Source organism: Oculina patagonica, chromosome 12, assembly GCF_052425735.1.
Source record: "Oculina patagonica isolate OP01 chromosome 12, crgOcupat, whole genome shotgun sequence".
Classification (NCBI taxonomy): Eukaryota; Metazoa; Cnidaria; class Anthozoa; order Scleractinia; family Oculinidae; genus Oculina; species Oculina patagonica.
In genome coordinates this window covers 8027922-8047274 of record NC_135769.1, presented here as the reverse complement: position 1 = coordinate 8047274, position 19353 = coordinate 8027922, and the positions used below count along the sequence as shown (strand labels likewise).

General features: G+C 43.7%; 1 protein-coding gene across 1 annotated transcript in view; it reads right to left on the bottom strand.

The window, feature by feature from the left end:
- LOC144633376 (uncharacterized) overlaps window positions 1-19353 on the bottom strand; it is a 121108-nt gene that overhangs the window by 72545 nt on the left and 29210 nt on the right. The window lies entirely within an intron of this gene.

The window sequence follows — 19353 nt, the reverse complement described above, 5'->3', positions numbered from 1 at the left end:
TAATAGTTATCTAGAATGATTTTATTTTTTTTAACTGTACATTTTTAACATTTCATTGTGATTTGACCCAGAAAAACCATTTTTGGAGAGGCAAATAAAATCTTATCTATATCTTTATTTATCTTATCAACGTATATATTTCGTGTTACTGATTTTCCCCATTTTCCCGAGGTTTGCTTTCGGTTAAATGCCCGCTGCCGAACGTAGCAAGCCTCGTTGAAATAAGAGATGAAACCGCAAGAGTAATTTAATGATAAATGATTGATTAGAACGGTTGGGTGCGTTTTAAACTTACCTCCTCGGTGAACCTGCAGAAAATTTTCTCTTTTTAACGATATTCCAAGTTTTTACAACTCGGAAAAACTAAGAATAGGAATTTTTGAAAGAGTACCTCGGCAATTACTCAAACTCATTGAAGAATCACGAGATGGTTAAGCAAAATGTACGTTCAGTTAAAAGTGAGTTTACTTATGTCGTCATTGGTGTTGTGGTTGAATAGACGCTATTCTATGACAATTTCCATAAAACTTAATTGAATTAACTGAACACCAAAAGGTAGCAATTTTGAGTCTATTAATCAACGCCTATAAACTTCCAGGTTTAGTCATACCCAGTTGTAAGGGTGCACTTTACTTATGTGCGAAAAGTTGTTGTCAATAATTATGTGGGCCTCCAGCCCCTTACATGGTTAACACGTATATGCGGATTCTTCGATGCTCTATCGATACACTAATTAACTAAAATTTTACAACTTTAAGAATTTGTCATCATTATCATCATTTTAATCACTTTCTGCATGAAATGACTTTTTAAGTTCTAGAATGTCATATACTACAGTTCACTTGGCTTTCACTTCGACTAAGCACAAGCAATACCATAGAGGGTCCTGAAGGGGTAAAATATGAGCTGGGATTTGCCTCTTTTTGGGCTTGAAAAATGGGATTCATGTACTGGGACTGGGATTTTACCACTGGGAATGGGACAAACACTTTGGAAAATGGGAATGGGATCTTTCATCTTTGTGAGACGTGCTAGTCTCTGACTCTATAATTTCACAGAAATACTCGAATTATCCCACTTTGATGACACAAAAAGTCAGTATTTTTCCCTTCTTTATACTGCAGTCATAACATGCCCGTGATCAGTGGTTTGTTTAAATAGAGGGGGGGGGGGGGGGAGGTGTCTCTAAGGAAAATGTTGGTTCAATCATCACTGCCAGTATGACGTCACGCTTCGCATGAGTGATATTAAAGATGGCGGGCAAGCGTCAATCGAGAAACGAGTGAAGAATGTGGCATTTTACTCCGTTACCTTCCTTCATTTACTCACGTCAATAATGCAGAGATGTTAGCGAATGCAACCGTCTCTCTTCTGCTATTTTTTGGTAGATAAGACGTTATATTCATTTTTTTAAATCAACAGAAACACCTTCGCAAAGTGTAGAATGATCGATGAAATCTGTAAACAGGTCGAGCTTTCGAGGGTCCTTGCACAGCGAATTTAATTTTTATTGTAACAGAAATAGGAGGTTTGGCACAGGATGTACGGTTCTTGATGTACGTGCAGTATCAGACTTTCAGCATTCGTGGATCTTCATGTCTTTCCCCTTAAAGGTGAAAATCGGAGCAATCAAGAAGAAAAAGGCGCTACACGATAATTCCAGTTGGTTACCCATCCATGTATTAACCTCGCCCGACAGGACTTAACTTCAGCCAGGTCGGATGGAGCCTGCGCTTTCATTGGGTATTATAGAAAAACAACACACAATAACTTTACTCAAGTCTTTATTAATCGGTAATTTTTACTACTTGTCTTGCAGCAACGAATTTGAACTCATGTCTATTTCGCACAACACGTTTTTCCTCGTTCAAACCACAATGAAAGCGCTTGCTCAATTCAAGCTGGCCAAAGTTAAGGCTTGCCGGGCGGGGTTAACTCTTGGATGGGTGCCCGACTCGAAATACCCCGTGTTGTAAGCTTTTATTTTTTTTTTTTTTTTTTTTTCAGGAGGTATGCAATTAATTAAATTTAAGAGTCGTCACGGTAAAGAAAGCTCCAAAATACAACAGAACTGCACAGATACCAACAGTAAAACATTATAATAAGCCAATGAATGCGAATAAAAATATATGGAAAAAGAATTCTACATGAGATCGCGAAGCAGCGATCGGCGTTGTTGACATGTACTGGATAAAAATTATACCTTTGCACTCGAACGGAAAGACATGAAGTTTGGCTAACTCAAGCGACACGGAAGGCCCCGGAGATTGATCGTTAATATTCAAGGAGTAAAACCTCCTATTATGAAGCGGATTTGAGAAAAATGTTTGGGTGAAAAGGTGGATGTTTTTGATGGACTTCGCTTGACCCGAGAGCAAAATGGCGGTCCCGCCTATTGTCCCGTTCAAGAGTTAAAAATAATAACCAAATTACAGGAAAACGGGCGCTACAAAACAGAAACAGATCATACACACAGAAAGTTAAGGCATCAAACCTAACTACTGGGAAAGAATTAGCGAACAATACCGATATAAGCACTAATGATAAGCTTTTCTGGACCTCTGTTGTGGCGTACTCGCGATTTAATCCCGCTCATCTGGCCAAACCGAGGGAATCGCTCGCGCGTTGCCATGTGACGTCATACTGGCAGTGATGAGTCGGTCACGAATAAACAACTGGAAACAATATTCAAGTGTTCAAATCAATATCGCACGAATGAGGGCAGCGAACGCGTGAGATATCGATTTTAACACGAGAAGATAAATTTAAGACGGATTCCGCTGAAAGTTCGAGCAATGAGTGCGAAAATTAAGTACCAAAAATCTACTCATAGCAAGGCAACATTTTGTATACTATTTAAAAGATCTTATCGAAATTCATTTGTCCAAGTAACCCCGTAATTAAATTCGAAAGCATGCATTCTCGAGAAAATTAAAGTCAAACCTCATAAAAGTGTTTAAAACGCGCGCCATTTTGTTTTGAGCTGGCGTGAAACGTCATATTGTCAATTTCAAATTCATTTTTCTCTTGCGGGGTCAGCTTGTGTGCTAAATTTTTGGCTGGATTTTGTTAGCTGTACTTAAACTGCTACCATGCTAAGAGATCTTTTTGGTAACTTTATTTTTGCCTGTAGTGCTCGAATGTTGGGCGGAAACCATCTTAATATCTCCAAGCAACCATGTATTATTCTGTTTATTATATAAACATACTAGTTTTTGACGATTTCCGAAGATTTCCGACCATTTTCCGAAGATTTTCAAACTGTTGTCCGAGGGTCATACGAATGTTTCCGAACTTTTTCGAACTTTTCCGAAAATTCCCGAAGATAGCCGAATATTTCCGAGGAAGGACTAAAGATGTTTCGAATTAATATCGATAAACGTTGGCTCACTGACCTTTAAACCACGACAAACTTGTCAGCACATGATTGGTGATATCGTTATTCAAGAGATGTCCTGACTGATCTTCATGAAGTTGATGAAAGTCTTAGTGGTGTGGACAGTTAGGTCTTCTCGTGAAATAAATTACGAAATAAATTACGTTTTTTGAAATAAATTACGCAGATTACAATATGCTTCCTAAACGTGTTGAGCAAGCAGATGAAGTTGCTTTTACATTAGACAAACTTGTCAAACAAGGGAAAATACCAAACAAATAGGATTTTCTATAAGTGCCTTCAAGGATTACTGCAAGTGCATATATCCCCATCAGAATATTCCTGGGATCCTGAATTTAATTTATTTTTTTTTAAACTCTGAAATAGCTTGGTGGTCAGAATACAGACAATATGATAAGACGTCCCTATGTGGCATGTAATGGGAAGAGGAGGTGTCTTTACCCCAGAAACGATGAAGCCAAATTTATAGTCATTATATTAAGTACAGGATTTTAACCTGTACTTATGGAAATGGGAGTTTTTGTTTATGAACTGGGATTTGGACCAAAATAGCCTGGGAACTGGGATTTGGAGCATGGGAACTGGGATTTGGACCAAAATTTGGCTGGAAACTTGGATTTAGGACCCCCAATCAGGACCCTCACCATAAGCCGCATATTCCTTAAACTTTTACCGGGCTATGATAGTATGAGAATAAGTGTTTTCATTTTTTGTGCGTGCTTATGCTTATGCGGACGTGACACTCGTTCCATTAGAATAACGGGCCGCTAGAAATACGGCCACTGCAAAGCTACGGAAGCTAATCTCATGACATAAAGAGAAGACTCTTCGCCTTTGGACTCAAAAGACGCCAAGGGCAGTAGTTTACATAGTATTAGAAAATAGCACAAAGTAAATACGTGCGCTGATTGGTTAAAAATTGTGTTTCTATGACTCGATGGAGACACCGAGACAGTTGTCGTAGGCACGGCAATCAATATCCACGGCGCTGAAATAAGCAATGCAAAAATAACAACTAAGAATTGTGCCAAATTTTAATGTCACAGCTGACAAAAACCAGGTTAAGACTAAACAAATATTTGCACACTTGAAAACAAGCGAGTAAGATGTTTACAGAGCCCGCTACACATTCAAAAATAGTCTGTGAAAGAAATTATCGAAGCGGCTGACCTTTCAAAGAAGTATATTATATGAATTACCGCGACCTCACTCCATTCTAGGCTTTGCAGCACTTCAGAAATATTCACAGCTCCTCAACAGGACAAGATATTCGTCCAGAATGCCGACTCAAACTTCTTTTAAAAGAAAAAATAAAGCACTTTCACCTCCAAGGTTCGAGTCGCTCGATCGGTAGCGTCGGTCGTCAAACGGTTAGGTCGATGAAGCGAAATAAAACCACAATTTTTGACTCCTTCCAGTGCTTGACTTCAGTTAAACCATCGGCTTAGTTATTTCTCATAATTACGTTAACTTTGGGGCCTGTTTTCTTTGTTTGTTTGAAGCAAATGTTGAACAGTTGATTTATTTCTGTTCATCGACTCCCTAACTATGAATGGTTGATTATGTTCATGACGTAAAACCGCGAGGTGAAGAGAATCTACGTTTTGATTTTAAATAAAGCGCTAAATATTACTTTGATGTGCGTTATTTTCTTTGTGCTGTTTTCTAAAAGAAATAGAAAACATGTTTTCCGTGTTTCTATCGAGTTATAGAAACACTCGTGAAAGTTTGGGAGAACTCGAAAAAGTAGTGGAAACACTCGTCTATCGACTCGTGTTCCCACAGCATTTCTCGTTCTCCCAAACTTCCACTCGTGTTTCTATAACTCGATAGAAACACGGAACATGTTTTCTATTTCTTAAATATTTGTCAACAATTGAACTGTGTACAGGCTGTACAGCTTGCTATGTCGGTGAAACCTCCCGACATTTCAACACACGTGTCAGGGAACACCTAACAACGGACAGGGCATCACGCATTTCTAAACGCCTTGAGAGCTCAGAAACATGCCGCTCCGTATGCTCACAGGCCAATTTTGACATCATCGATCAGGCCTCTCAGAAAGTTTGCACGCAAGACCAAAGAAGCGCTTCACATCCGTTGGGAAAAACCAACACTCAACGCAAAAGTTCATCACGTTAATTTCAAACTTTCCGTTTATTTTTTTCTTGTTATTGTTACGGTGCTAACTATTACTATTATCATTGTAATTTTTCTTACTATTTATTCTTTATTGTGACCTTTTTCAAATCGCATTGGGGATGGCGGATTGGTATCTGTGTTTTGTTTAAAGTTTGTTTGATCGTTGCTTCTAAGGGCCTGTTTATATTAAAGACAGTTGTCCCTGGTAGGAGGGTTACCCTCTCCTCCAAACCATCTTTTGCCGAGTGTTTATATGAGAAAAGTTGTCCCTGTTGACCGAGCCAATACTTGGCCCTCTTGGTACAAAGGCTGGCGAGAGTTGTTTTAAAACAAGTAATATATGGCGGCCTTTTCTTAAATCAGGACGATAAGACCATTTTTGTACGATTTTACCGCCGAATTCGATTTCAAGTTATCCGCTATTTTGTTTTGGTCGACTGTAGCGTTTGCGCATGCTCCGTATGTGTCAACTTGTCCCTGGTAGGCGAGGCAGAAAATAACCAAACTGTTTATATGGAAACTAAAAACAGCACTACAAGTCCTACAAAGCAACTCTAAAACAAATTTGGACATTTCTTCCTATCAAAAGTGATTGTTTTACCGCTTATCCATTAGGTTTTCGATCCAACATTCTTACAATACGTAGTTCTGTAAATGTTGTGAAGGCCGCGGGCTTTTCCAGGGCAGCTAGCACCACTTCTCTCTTCAGCAACAGACGAATACTGACAATCAAAAGACGTTATTTTCAATTGCTATAAAAGATTAGATTATTTGTGGCGTCCAAATATTAAATAAGCACCGCCCTCAAAAAAGCACCGCCCTCGAATAAGCACCGCCCTCGAATAAGCGCTGCACTTGAGGCGCGAAAAATTTAATAAGCGCCGCGGTGCTTATTAGAGTAAATACGGTATTTATTAAGAAACGTATGAAAAGCTCTCTCGCCTGGGGTGGCTTGGTATGGAGGTTAACCCTCCTGCCAGAGACAACTTTTCTCCATATAAACAGAACTGCTATTAAATTCTCCTATATCAGTCTTTTAAGTGTGATTTTTGGACAAGCATTGTTAGAGTGAGGAGAAATTAGATGTAAAACTTTACCTTGTCAGTCAGATTGCTTCTTCGATTCACCTTACTATTAAAAGGGCTAGGTCATGAAATTTTAGGTAATTCTATTTATTTTCGTTTATTAAGAGCTCTAAACTTCAAATTGGCAGGTCAAGAGTCTTTTTTTCCACATAACAAACAAGTATGATTTTCAAGCATTGTAAATGACACTTTTATACAAATTGAGATAAACTTGAAAAAAGTCGGGCCGACGTTTTTCAAGTGTACCCGAATGCAATCCGCTTTAATCTTCCTGAATTTTAACTATCCATGCCCCTTTTTGGCCTTTCTGTGTTTATTTTGAGTTCTTCTACAGTTTTAAGCCGTTACTGTAATATTTCAGTTAATTTTATGGCCAGTTGGTGAGTGCCGAAATTGCCTTAAATTGCGTGACATAGCCCCTAATGTTGCTCGCAGCAAAAGAACGCGAGTTTATAACACTGTTTCCCGTTCCATAACAATGTCCATCACGGCGTCATCACGGCTACCAACGGGATTTTCACAATCAGTATGTTCTGCTTTGTCATCTTGTATCCTGGAATCATTTTGCGCATTGAGAAATCTAAGGAGTCTGCTTTCCCACTGAGGCCTCTCCAGTGAGTTAGAATAGTCGATAAAACTTCTTTTCCTCAGCTCCCGAGGAAGCTTGCGGCCCTCTGATTCTTTATCGATCCTTATAATAACCAGACTGTCGTCTTGCCTGTTTAGAAGTAGATACTTTGCGATGTTCAGCTCGTAGATACAGTAATTACTCTTCAAAAAGTGGCTTGATAACACTGCTATGATTTTGTGGCTGTTGTAGACACTTTCTGCCATGCACTCCTGGAACGGCTTTCCAGGTGTAAAGTCTCTGTAGTGAATGCAGCATTTTAAACGATGCTTAGTAGTAGTATAGGTTCCAAATTAGCCGGATTTTAATTTATTCAAAATGGCCGCCCATACAAACCCTTGTAAAATGTGAGAAGTGAACGTGAGGTGCTAAGGAGGAGTCCAAAAACGAAAATGAGGTGCACATACCCCGGTTTTAATTTATTCAAAATGTCCGCCCCATACAAACCCTTGTAAAATTTGAGAAGTGAGCGTGAGGTGCTAAAGAGGAGTCAATAAACGAAAATGAGGTGCACATACCCCGGTTTTAATTAATTCAAAATGGCCGCCCCATACAAACCCTTGGTAGGTTCCAAAGTGAACGTGAGGTGATAAGGAGGAGCCAAAACGAAAATGAGATGCACAGTTCATGTCATGTGAATAGAGAAAAATGATAAGGCACTGCGTTCTTAACTTTCCTAGGAATTTTGGTTGGCGATTCTGAGAAAACGGTTGACTTGAAAATAGCTTTACACAGATGTGCTAGCAAGAGAAAAACACGATCCAGTGCATTTAAAGATTTTCTTTAATACGACTTTCAAGATGTGTGACATAACAAACTGCTCCATGGAAGAACTGATCGAGAGTGAAGGAAAAAAGCCAAATCGATTCAATCGAGACGAACCGCTCAACAAACGACAACAATTCTCTACATTCTAAAGTATATTTTCCGTCTCGGAACATTGTTAGCAGTCTTAAATGTGAAATCTTTAGTTCAAAGGCTAGCGTTAATTTTCACTGAACTGGTTTAATTCATAGTTGGATGTTCCCTTTGATTTTAGGGCCGCAAAAAATTTTTCGTTGAGAAACACGCCTTTGAACGACAAATGAACCGCACGCTAAATTCTATTTTTCGCAAACGATAAAAATCACAACGAAGTCGTTGACACCTTTGTTTTGTCTAAAACATGTGAAAAATTCGGCCCAATGACTTGCTTTGAGTTTCACTGGAATAATGTCATTCATGGTTGGACGTCCCTTTTGATTTAAGGGCCGCAAAAAAATATTTTTCTTCGAGTAAAATGCATTTGAACAACGGCCAAATGTACCGCACGCTAAAATTATATTTAATTCTTTCCGAACGGTAGAATCACAACAGAGCCGTTGACACATTTGTTTAGGGTTTTAAAAAACGTTTAAGCTTCCACTTCTAGTGGCTAGGTTTTAACTTTTTACTGAATTATAGATGAACGTTCCTCCGATTTTGCGACCGCGAAAAGAAAAGATGAAAGGCGTTTGAAGCAGTTGTTTATGAAAAACAACGACAACTGCGCGAGTAATTTCGCAAAAAAAAAAAAAAAAAGAATAATTCAGTCGATAAAGACGAGTTGTTCATTTGTTAAATTTGGTTTCATGTTTTCTTGACCCTAAAAATACTGAACTGAACGGAATTATCGGGTCTAAAACCTTCTTCTTTACTATCCTCGGTTAATGATGGCCGCACGAACAAACATAGAACACTAAACTTCTCCTCATCGCGTAATCAAATTTATTTATTTTTTCTTTTAAGCGGTAAATACAATTCATCAAACGCTCTCCGTTTTGTACAGTTAAGTCTGGAGACATTAGCTCACCTTAAAGCTTACATCCTTCTTGAAAAGAGCTGCAATTCGATAAGAAAAACTCCATCCGTTTCACTTTACTTTTCCGAGAATGGATTCCTAGAAAAACGCGCGAGGCCTAACGAGAATTCCGAGAAAAAAAACACGCGCGACCCTCCACGGGTTTAAACCGGTTAAATCCGGCTGACCGGGAAAATCCGGCTGACCGGTAAAATCCGGTCAGCCGTGCCGCAGACGGCATAGTTGTTGTCCATATTTGGCATCTTACACGTGTTATTTTGACGCAGTCGGCGGAGTGTTTGTCCTTATTTAGCGTCTTATTGACGTCATGCACACGCCAGCCATTGGGTATATAAAGCAGGGGAAACTGGAGTCGCCATCAATTCAGTGGCAGAAGGCAGAGTGAATTTCTCAGAAGAAGAAAAAAGACGGAGAATTCTGGACAAGGTAAATTGAATTGTATTTTTTTTTTTTGTGGTTGATTTAAGGGTGAAGATCTTGTTTTCTTCTCGTTCGCCATCTTTGATTGAAGAACAAGAAGGGCAAAGACAAGAAAAAAACTACCATTGAATTAAGTCAATTTGATTTTCGTTCGCCATCTTTGATTTTAACATGTCATTGTGTGATTTTGTAGGCTACGTTGAACATAGAAGAAATGATCTGTATTTGAAAAGGATCAATTGAAGACAACAGGGTGAGTAAATTTGAAGTAATTGTCTGTGCAAGCAGTCGATTTCTGATCGACAAGGTCGTAGTCATTTCATGGTTTAGGGACCGACTACGTTCCTCCCTCCCTGCTTGCACATGAGTTAATGAAGTTGCTTGATTACAACAAACTCTGATCGGGAGTGTCTTTCAATCTAGTGCCAATCAGTCAAACAACCACCAGCCAATCAGAAAGCGAGCTGCCCACCTGTCAAACCGTGAACCAATCAGAAAACGAATTGACCACCTGTCAATCATATTACGCTTCCCGCGAGTATAAAAGGAGGTGCACCTTCAACAGCACCTCATTTGGATCCAGACACCGATATGGAATCATGCAAAATATGTGATAAAACATTCACGACTCAACGAAGCCTTAAAAGACATTTAAAATCCGTTCATGGTGTAAAAAGTTTTCAGTGTCCCAAATGTAAAAGACAATATTCCAGAAGGGACAACCTCAATCGCCATGTATCAAAGGTACATGAAAAGAAAAGCCAAAAACCGCCGCCACCAGATCAGCTATCGTCGCTGGAGCCACCGCCTCCAATACCACCACCACCACCAAGTCCACCACCACCACCAAGTCCACCACCACCACCAAGTCCACCACCACCACCAACAAACGCATTGGAAGAAGACCCAGTAGATTGTCCGATGCATTTGTCGAGCACAATCCCGGAACACTATCGCCAATGCTTTCTGCAGAACTGGCTCCAAATCCGCTCCCGCCAGCGAGGAGGGTTCGTAAAAGTATACACCCGTCGATTAGAGGAGCACAGCGATATGTCAGTATTATTGCGTACCATTTTTTATCAACAGACCACAGCCTTTAAAGTCAACATAGCCTTTGGCTTCATACTGCAAAATGTGGAGAATGGAGAAGTGCGGTATTATTACCCCTCTCAAAATGGATTCATATTTGACTCCCCAGTGCTTGTTGCTAACCATGAAGATCTGGATGGGGTTTTGGTGCAGATGGGTAACACAGACTGGCAGGAGTACGTGCGAAGACAAAAACCAAATTCGAAATGGTCTATTCTTCAATTGACCAATGTCGCCTTCCATGTATACCCTATTGTGAACAGACCCATAGGGCGTGGAGAGAGGGGGACATTTCCCAAATGGTTGGTGGAGAATAGAGGCCTTGATCCTCTTGAAAAAGACAAGAACACTGGAAAGTTGTACAATGATAATCTCTGCTTCTTCAGATGCCTAGCTCGTCATCAGGGATATGGCCTGAAGAATTTAGAAACCAAAACCAAGCAGCTCGCCAGCAAGTATGTGGCTACATTGGACAACCCATTAAAGTTTACCGGGGTCACTCTAACAGAACTTCACAGACTGGACAAACTGTTTGGCATACAGACATTGGTCTATTCTTTGGAGGAAGACGGAAAAGTGGAGCTGGTGCACCGCCCTGCCACCAGGCTCAATCAAAAAGAGGTGCAAGATGCACTCAAACTTAATGTTTACAACTCTCACTTCAGTTACATCAAAGACATGAAAAGTTTTAGCCACTGTTACGTTTGCAGTCGGTGTGAGAATTCATTTCCGAAAGCCCATCGTCTCTATCGCCATGAGCAAAGCTGTCAGGCGAAAATTAGATTCAAGTATCCTGGTGGCGTTTACCATTCCTCCAAGACGATCTTCGAAAAGATCCAAGACGAGGGGATCACTGTAGATGAGGAGCTCAAATATTCGAGATACAGAGCAACGTTCGATATCGAGGTTTTTTATCCGCATGATAGTACTAACCTCCCCGAAAAGCGGCCAAAGCTCGAGTATACTGCAGAACACCATCTACTCTCCATTAGCGTGGCATCCAACGTTCCTGGCTATGAGTCGCCTCGATGTTTCATCGTGGAGGGAGAAGGTGAGGTCAAGGCTCGAAAAACGGTGGAACGATTTGTGACTTACCTGGAAGACATCGCACAAGAAGCTGCACGTTTGGAGTTGACTCGCTTTTCACCTCTCTTCTCTACCATTGAAGAAACGCTTTGCTTAGGGGGTATAGAATCCTCTCTCCATCTTTCGCAAGCAAAGTGGGAAAGCACTGGATACGATAATGATGATGATGACAGTGAGAGTGAGGGAGAACCCACAGACTTCGACTGGGAGTTTATTGATGATTCAGAGAACGTGGAGAGCGATCGCTCTTTTCACCGTCAAATCAATCAAGCATTCGAAGACCAGGGAGGAAGCGAAGAGTACTCGAGAACCACACCCAAAACCCATCTACCGACCCGCCAACAGAAAAAAGCCAACCAGATCATGTCTGACTTGCGTCACCACATCTCAGAACTACCCGTAGTGGGGTTTAATTCAGGGAAGTACGATTTGAACGTTCTAAAAAATGTCCTCATTCCACTCCTCGTCCAGACCCAAGGGGTAAAGTTTTGTGTAAAACGTCATCATGCCTACCTAGCCCTTAAGAGTGGCACCTTGAAATTCTTGGACATCTCAAACTTCCTAGCGGCTGGCACCAGCTACACGCAATTCCTGAAGGCCTACAACTGTGAGGTTGAGAAGGGTTTCTTCCCGTATGAGTACGTGGACTCGTTAAACAAGTTAGAAGAATCCCAACTCCCACCACATTCAGCATTTTACAGTTGGCTTCGCAATAGTAACATCAGCTCTGAGGAATACCAAACCTGTCACGACGCTTGGATGCGGGAGGGAATGCAAACGATGCGTGACTTCCTTGTTTGGTATAACAACCTTGATGTCACTCCGTTTTTAGAAGCATTGGACAAAATGTGTGGTTTTTGGCAAGAGCATGGTATTGATATGCTCAAGGAGGCCATCAGCCTTCCAGGCCTCGCATTTAAATTTGAAATGGGTTTCCTCAAACAACAAGGCATTCACCTTAGCTCATTCCATGATGAGCAGACCTATCAGTTGTTCAAGAACAACATGGTGGGAGGGCCCGCTATCATCTTCAAACGGTATGCAGAAGTCAACAAGACCTTCATCAGAGGCAACCCTGCGAAACCTGTAAGCAAGATTGTCGGCTTCGATGCGAATGCCCTCTACTTGTGGGCATTGACCCAGCCCATGCCTGTTGGGCTCTACACCACCTGGACCCCTAGTCAGGATGGCCTGGTCCCTCACAAGACTTGGCGTGCGGCTGATGAGTGGTTGGCCTGGATTGGACACCAGTATGGGGTCACCTCCTTGAAGACTCGACTCGATGAAGGAGAGAAACGTTTGGGACCAAACCAGCTGCCTGTCGATGGCTACGATGAAAAGACCAAGACGGTCTTTGAATTTAATGGGTGCTATTGGCATGGGTGCCTGACCTGTTTTGACCCTGATGACATCAACGAGAGGTGCGGAAAGACCTACGGTGAGCTCCTGTCTGACACCCGCACTAAGATAGAGTACCTTGAAAGCCTGCCCAACGTTTCCCAAGTGGTACAGTGCTGGGAGTGTCGGTGGACAGCGGACAAGAGAGGCCCAGAAGCCGACGAAATTGAATCTTTCTTGAATCAACACTTTCCTGGGCGTGGTGAAAAACGTGAGACCCAATGCGAACTATTGGATCGCGTACGCAACGGTTCTTTCTTTGGATGCTTAGAAGTAGACATTGATGTACCTACAGAACTGAAAGCTAAGTTTGAGGAGATGACGCCCATCTTCAAGAACACAGAGATTAGAAGGGACGCCATCGGCCCTCACATGCAGAAATTTGCCGAGGACCATGAGATCATGACGACTCCTCGTCGAGCACTTATTGGGTCCTACAAGGGGGAAAAGATTCTACTCGGAAGCCCTCTTCTCAAATTTTACTTGGAAGAGGGCCTGGTAGTTAGCCGAGTCTACCAAGCCATACAGTGGCAACCCAAAAGATGCTTGAAGCCTTTTGGCGATTTTGTATCAAACTCACGGCGTGCTGCCGATGCAGACCCCCAGCAAAAGATCCTGGGAGAAACAGCCAAGCTGGTGGGAAATTCTGGCTTCGGACGCTTCCTGATGGACGTCAGTCGTCACCAAGATGTGTCTTACCATCAGGATGAAGCCAAAATCACTCGTGCCATTAACAGTTTCTTCTTTCGTGATCTCGAAGAATTGAGTGATCAGGTGATTGAGTTGAAGATGTCAAAGAAGAGACTAAAGATGGATCTGCCCATCCAGATCGGATTCTTTGTGTTCCAGTACGCCAAACTGAAAATGTTGGAATTTTACTATCGATTCATCGCCCACTTCCTGGATAGAGAGGACTTCGAGTACCTCGAGATGGATACGGACAGTGCCTACATGGCACTGTCCGGAGACAGCATTGATGCCCTCATCAAGCCTGAAAAGAAAGAAGAGTATGAAAGAGACAAGAGCAACTGGTTTCCTCGTACTGAAACAGAAGAGAACGCTGCCTATGACAAGAGGACGCCTGGCCTATTCAAGGTAGAATGGAGTGGAGATGGTTTCGTGGGGCTTAACTCGAAGACATACTCTTGTTGGAGTGAACAGGGCAACAAAGCTTCTTGCAAAGGTATTTCCAAACGACTGAACAACCCCACCAAGGATATCTATTTGAGGGTGTTGCAGACAGGAAACAGTCAGGATGGTGAAAACAGAGGCTTTCGTGTTGTCAACAACCGTGTGTTGACCTACAGCCAACATCGCACAGGCTTTTCTTATTTTTACCCCAAAAGGAAAGTTTTATCAGATGGCGTGTCGACAATCCCCCTGGACATTTAACTTTAAGAACAGAAACTGAACAGCGTCGTGACTTTTGCAAGATGTTTATAAGGTCGTGAGCGAGCTCTTAAGAGTAAAGAGGTCTAATTTTCTTTAAATTTTGTCACATATTATATTTCTGACTCATCAATAAAAGTACATGTTGTTTAAAAAAAGAGTGGTTTGAGCATGTGTGTGCATTCCAAAAATGTATAATAGCGCGTACACATCGAAACGTTTTTCATTTTACGGAAGTCATCGTCAAGTGCACATCATGAGTGTGGAAGAACAATTCCGAACCATCCGTCAGTTGCTGGAGCAGTTGGCTTACATCAGTACCCAACTGTCCAACACCCTAGTGTCCAGGGTGGTAGAAAGTTCACCCCAGTTATACATGAAAACCAAGCTTCGATTGTTGAGTGCCATTGGATCTTTGCCGCAAAAAGTCATAGAAATCCAACAAGCCTGGGAAGAGATGAACTATGAATGGAAACGAGCTGGATTGGGAAATTCTCTGGAGGAGAACGATAGCCAGACAAAGAACAAGGCCAGCAAGAGACCCGTCTCAGAGGCTGCAGATAATGAACCAACCAAACGTGGACGCAAGAAAAAAGACACCTCTGCTACTCTGGAAGAATCGATCCGCAACCTCGGACCCTTTGTGGCCTTCCCTGACTCTCCATAACAAAGGAAAACTGTAATGAAAACTTGAGAGAACAAAGTCAATAAATAGAATGAATGTTTGTAAGCAGTGTTTATCTGTGTGTTAGCATGGCGAAGAAACAGAGCACGCTAGATGCCTTGTATTTAGACGAAGACAGCCCTTACGCGCTGAGTGGGAATGCGCAGGAATTGATCAATGCCGCTAAATCCTTAGGCGTGTCTCGACAAGCTGCTCAAACGTATTTGCAAGGTGAACCCTCCTTTACCTTACACCGACCGCGACGCGAAGATTTTCCCCGCAGCAAGACCGTGGTGGGACCGTCCCTCGATCATACCTGGCAAGCCGATTTAGTCGAAATGCAGGATCGGAAATTGGTGGCAGCTAACAAGCGAACGCGTTACCTCCTTACCGTCATCGACGTCTTGAGCAAGTATGCCTGGGTGGTGGGTTTGAAAAGTAAACGCGGGACAGCCGTGCGAGATGCATTGCGGTACTTGCTGGAACACAACCAGGGACGGCGACCCGTAAATTTGCACACCGATCAAGGTAAAGAATTTTACAACAAACACGTAAAACGTTTGTTGGACGAGTACGACATCCACCACTATTCCACGCAGGGAGAACCCAAAGCTTCCGTGGTCGAGCGTTTTAACCGTTCCCTAAAAGAACTCACCTACAAGTACATGACTGCGCACAACACGCCCAAGTACTTAGACGCCTTACCCGAACTAGTGGACAGGTACAACCAACGCATTCATTCAAGCATTCGAATGGCACCTGCCGACGTGAACGACTACAATGCCGAAGTGGTGTGGCAACGGTTGTACAAACCTACAATCCCATTGAACCGTTACAAGTTTCGACCCGGGGATTTCGTCAGAACCTCCAAGTTGTTAGGGAAGGACAAGAGACGAGGTGCGTTCGGTTTTAAGAGTGCCAAAGGGGTGTGGTCACGAGCCGTGTACACCGTGGTGGATCGCAAGCGACAAGTGGCAGATGGCGTGAATTATTACACGTTGGAAGATTGGCAAGGGCGGAAGGTGAAAGGTCGTTTCTACGAACCTCAACTACAAAAGGTTCGAGGTTTACCCAATCGATGGCGCGTGACCAAAAAGCTTAAATACAAAGGACGTGGACCCACTCGACAAGTGTTAGTGAACTGGCAAGGAGTGGCACCTGATTATCAGACGTGGATTTCACGCAAAGACTTGAAACAGTATGAGTAAGCCATGGGAACGCGACAATGATTTCATCATGTATTTGAACAGTGGGGATCAAGGGACTCACCCTCTAGAACCTGACGTGACGACAGTACGCTCCGCCTTTCGACAGGGGTTGGAAATTCCCTTGACCTTGTCCCAAGACTGGCAAGTGGCTCTAGTCAGTATGTATTATACACACTCCTTTGGCAACGCGGTGCTGAAATTGCCTGCCGATTACCACTGCCAAGTGGGGCGTGTGGAGACAAGTCTTCCATCGCAATCCATTCAATTATCGCGTCACCAACAGTTTACACATGTCAAGCACGTGCTACAAGATTTAGTTCAACGACTGGGCTTGTACGTCTTCCCGACCTTATCTGGAGGCACGCATCATTACGGGCAATTGCACATGGATTCTCCCAAAACGTTCGACAGAAACTTTCCCACCAATCCCAAATTGGATTATTTTCGTCGTGATGTGGTGGATGCCTGGTTGGCAACCGACAAGATCTTACCCACCACCTTTTTGGACGTCAAACGTTATCTCAACCAAGCTACCAGGACGCTGATGGGGCCCCACCGTGTCAAGTATGTTTGGGCACTCAAGGACAGTCCTCATCGTCCCAGGACACATTATGCCATCGACCTATGGGCTGAAGGTCAGTATGATCTGGGTGAATCGTTGGCCCTGCTCATGGGATTCCTAGAAATGGATCCCGATCATCGTGGAGCGTTGCGAATTCCACACCACAACACTGTTTACGCCAATACAGGCAACAACACTCGAGCCCGCTTTGAGGTGACTCGACTCCTCGACAAGGGAAAGGACCCATTGAGAGGTGTGAGGATTTCATTGGACATTCACCCCAAACGACGCCGCTACATGTTTGGCAAGAGAATCCTGTTTGACGTGGGGGCGTGGCAAAAAAGCAACAATGCAGTGACCCCCTATGCCATACAAGAATTTCCAGTGACCATATTCAACTTAGAACCTGGTCGATGGTTGCTGCAAGTACAACCCAAGGGCTACGTGCGTTTTGATCACGGTTTGGAGGAGCTGATGGGAACCCACGTTCTCAAGGACGGTGAAAGTCTGCTACTACCCGAACCCAAGTCACCTATCGGGGAGCTGGTCAGCTTGTCCAATACAGATTTGAGCAAGTGTTTTGTGGAAGTGGACATCGTGGGATTGAGCATGACAGGAGAGCACCAGCGACACACATTGGCCGTGGTCCCGTTTCAAAGTCAGATGTATGGCAAGACGTGTGAATATCACCCACAGCACGTGGATTTTCGACCGTTGGCTGCTCCGACTCGTCACCTGAACCAGCTCCGAGTCAATTTAAGAAACAGCGACAACCTAGGCATTCCATTTTACACGGGTCTCGTTGGACTCTTGTTGTACTTTCACAAAGGCCCTGCTTTATCACCCACCATGCGATTTCAAGGGGGACGACGGGTGACCTTAGAAAGCAATGCGCAACTGGACCTGTTTCCTGACAACTCGCCATCCCACTTCCGAGTGCGTCTGCCAGAGAGGTGGTCCTTGGACGAAACGTGGGAAGTGGGGCTGTTTCAGCTGCTGTTACCCCACACGTGGCGCAACGTGTTGAATCGGCAAGTGGGTCTTCGCATCCACTACGACCAGGATCACCCGGACGTGAGGATGTTTATACGTGCCGGCACCTATGTCACCGTGCAAGATGTGGTGGAAGGTTGGATGCAAGCCATGGAAGCCAATGCGCCTCAGAAGCACGATTTGGGTGGGCTAAAAGTCACCTTGGACGAACGAGGATTTAACGTGTGGACCTTTCCCAGTGCCGACTTCTCCGTGTATCTGCCAGCCTGGCTGGCCCGCGTCTTGGGCTACTTGGATTTTGACTCCTGGACTGTACCCTTCTATTTTCATTCCGACACCCATCGTCCCATTGTGGAAATCACCAAGCACGATGTTGACGGGAAACCCACCGAAGTGGAGATCACTCGAAGTCACACCATGGCCAAACACAGCCAAGCGAGTGTGTGGAGCACCATCTCTAAGTACTCCTTCCAGAACATGTACGTGCACTGCAACATCAGCGAACCGGTCTACGTGGGCTCCCAAATGGCCAAAGTCCTCTTGACCCACGGTGTAAACACGGACAAACAGAGGGTGGAAGACGTGTTCATTCCACACTTGCTTTTTTACTGACTGAGTCAGTACCAGATTCGCGACATCGAAATCGATATAAGGGACAACCAAGGTCGCCCCATACCATTCCAAGGTGGTGTGGTGACAGCGACCTTGTATTTCCGCCAGAGAGAGATTCCATAATGCCCGTCAAGAAACGATTCGCCCAATCTCAGTGGGTGCAAGTGGGAGGAGGAGGTACTTTCTACGACCAAGGCACCCCTGCGTATCAAGAAGGGGGGTGGTCACCGCTGTGGGCCCTGGCAGGTCAAGAGGCCACCTCTTTGGGCAAAGGAGTGGCCTGTAAGGCTGCCAAGCGATTTCGTCAGTCCTACTGCCAAGACACCGAACAACCCGTCAAGAAAAAGAAGAAGAAGCGACAGCAAGAAGGAGGGTATGGCTTTGACGAAGTGGCCTGGGAAATGATCAAAGGTCTGGGTAAGGCAGGTGCCAAGGCGGCCAGGTTAGGAGCCGGCAAAGCCATCCAATCCGATCTGGCGCAAAAAAAGGCCATGGAACTCGTGTCTCCATTTGTAGGTCAAGCCCTGGACACATTGGGGGATAAAGTTGCAGGTCAACAAGGCGGTATTCTTCCTCTCTTGGGGTTGATTCCAAGTTTAGTCAAGCAACTGGGTGGAACTGGCAATGATACCTATCGATCCGGCACTGAACCCTATCAGGAAGGAGGGTTCCTCTCGCTGTTGAGACTGATGCCTAGCTTACTCAAGAATCAAAAAGGAAGTGGAAAGAGAAAGCGTCCCAAAGTCATCACGGGTGCCTCCACGACATTGAATCGACTGTTTCGCCGACAAGGTGGACGTAACGTGGGTGTGTTGCCAGAAATCATTCCTGGTCCACAAG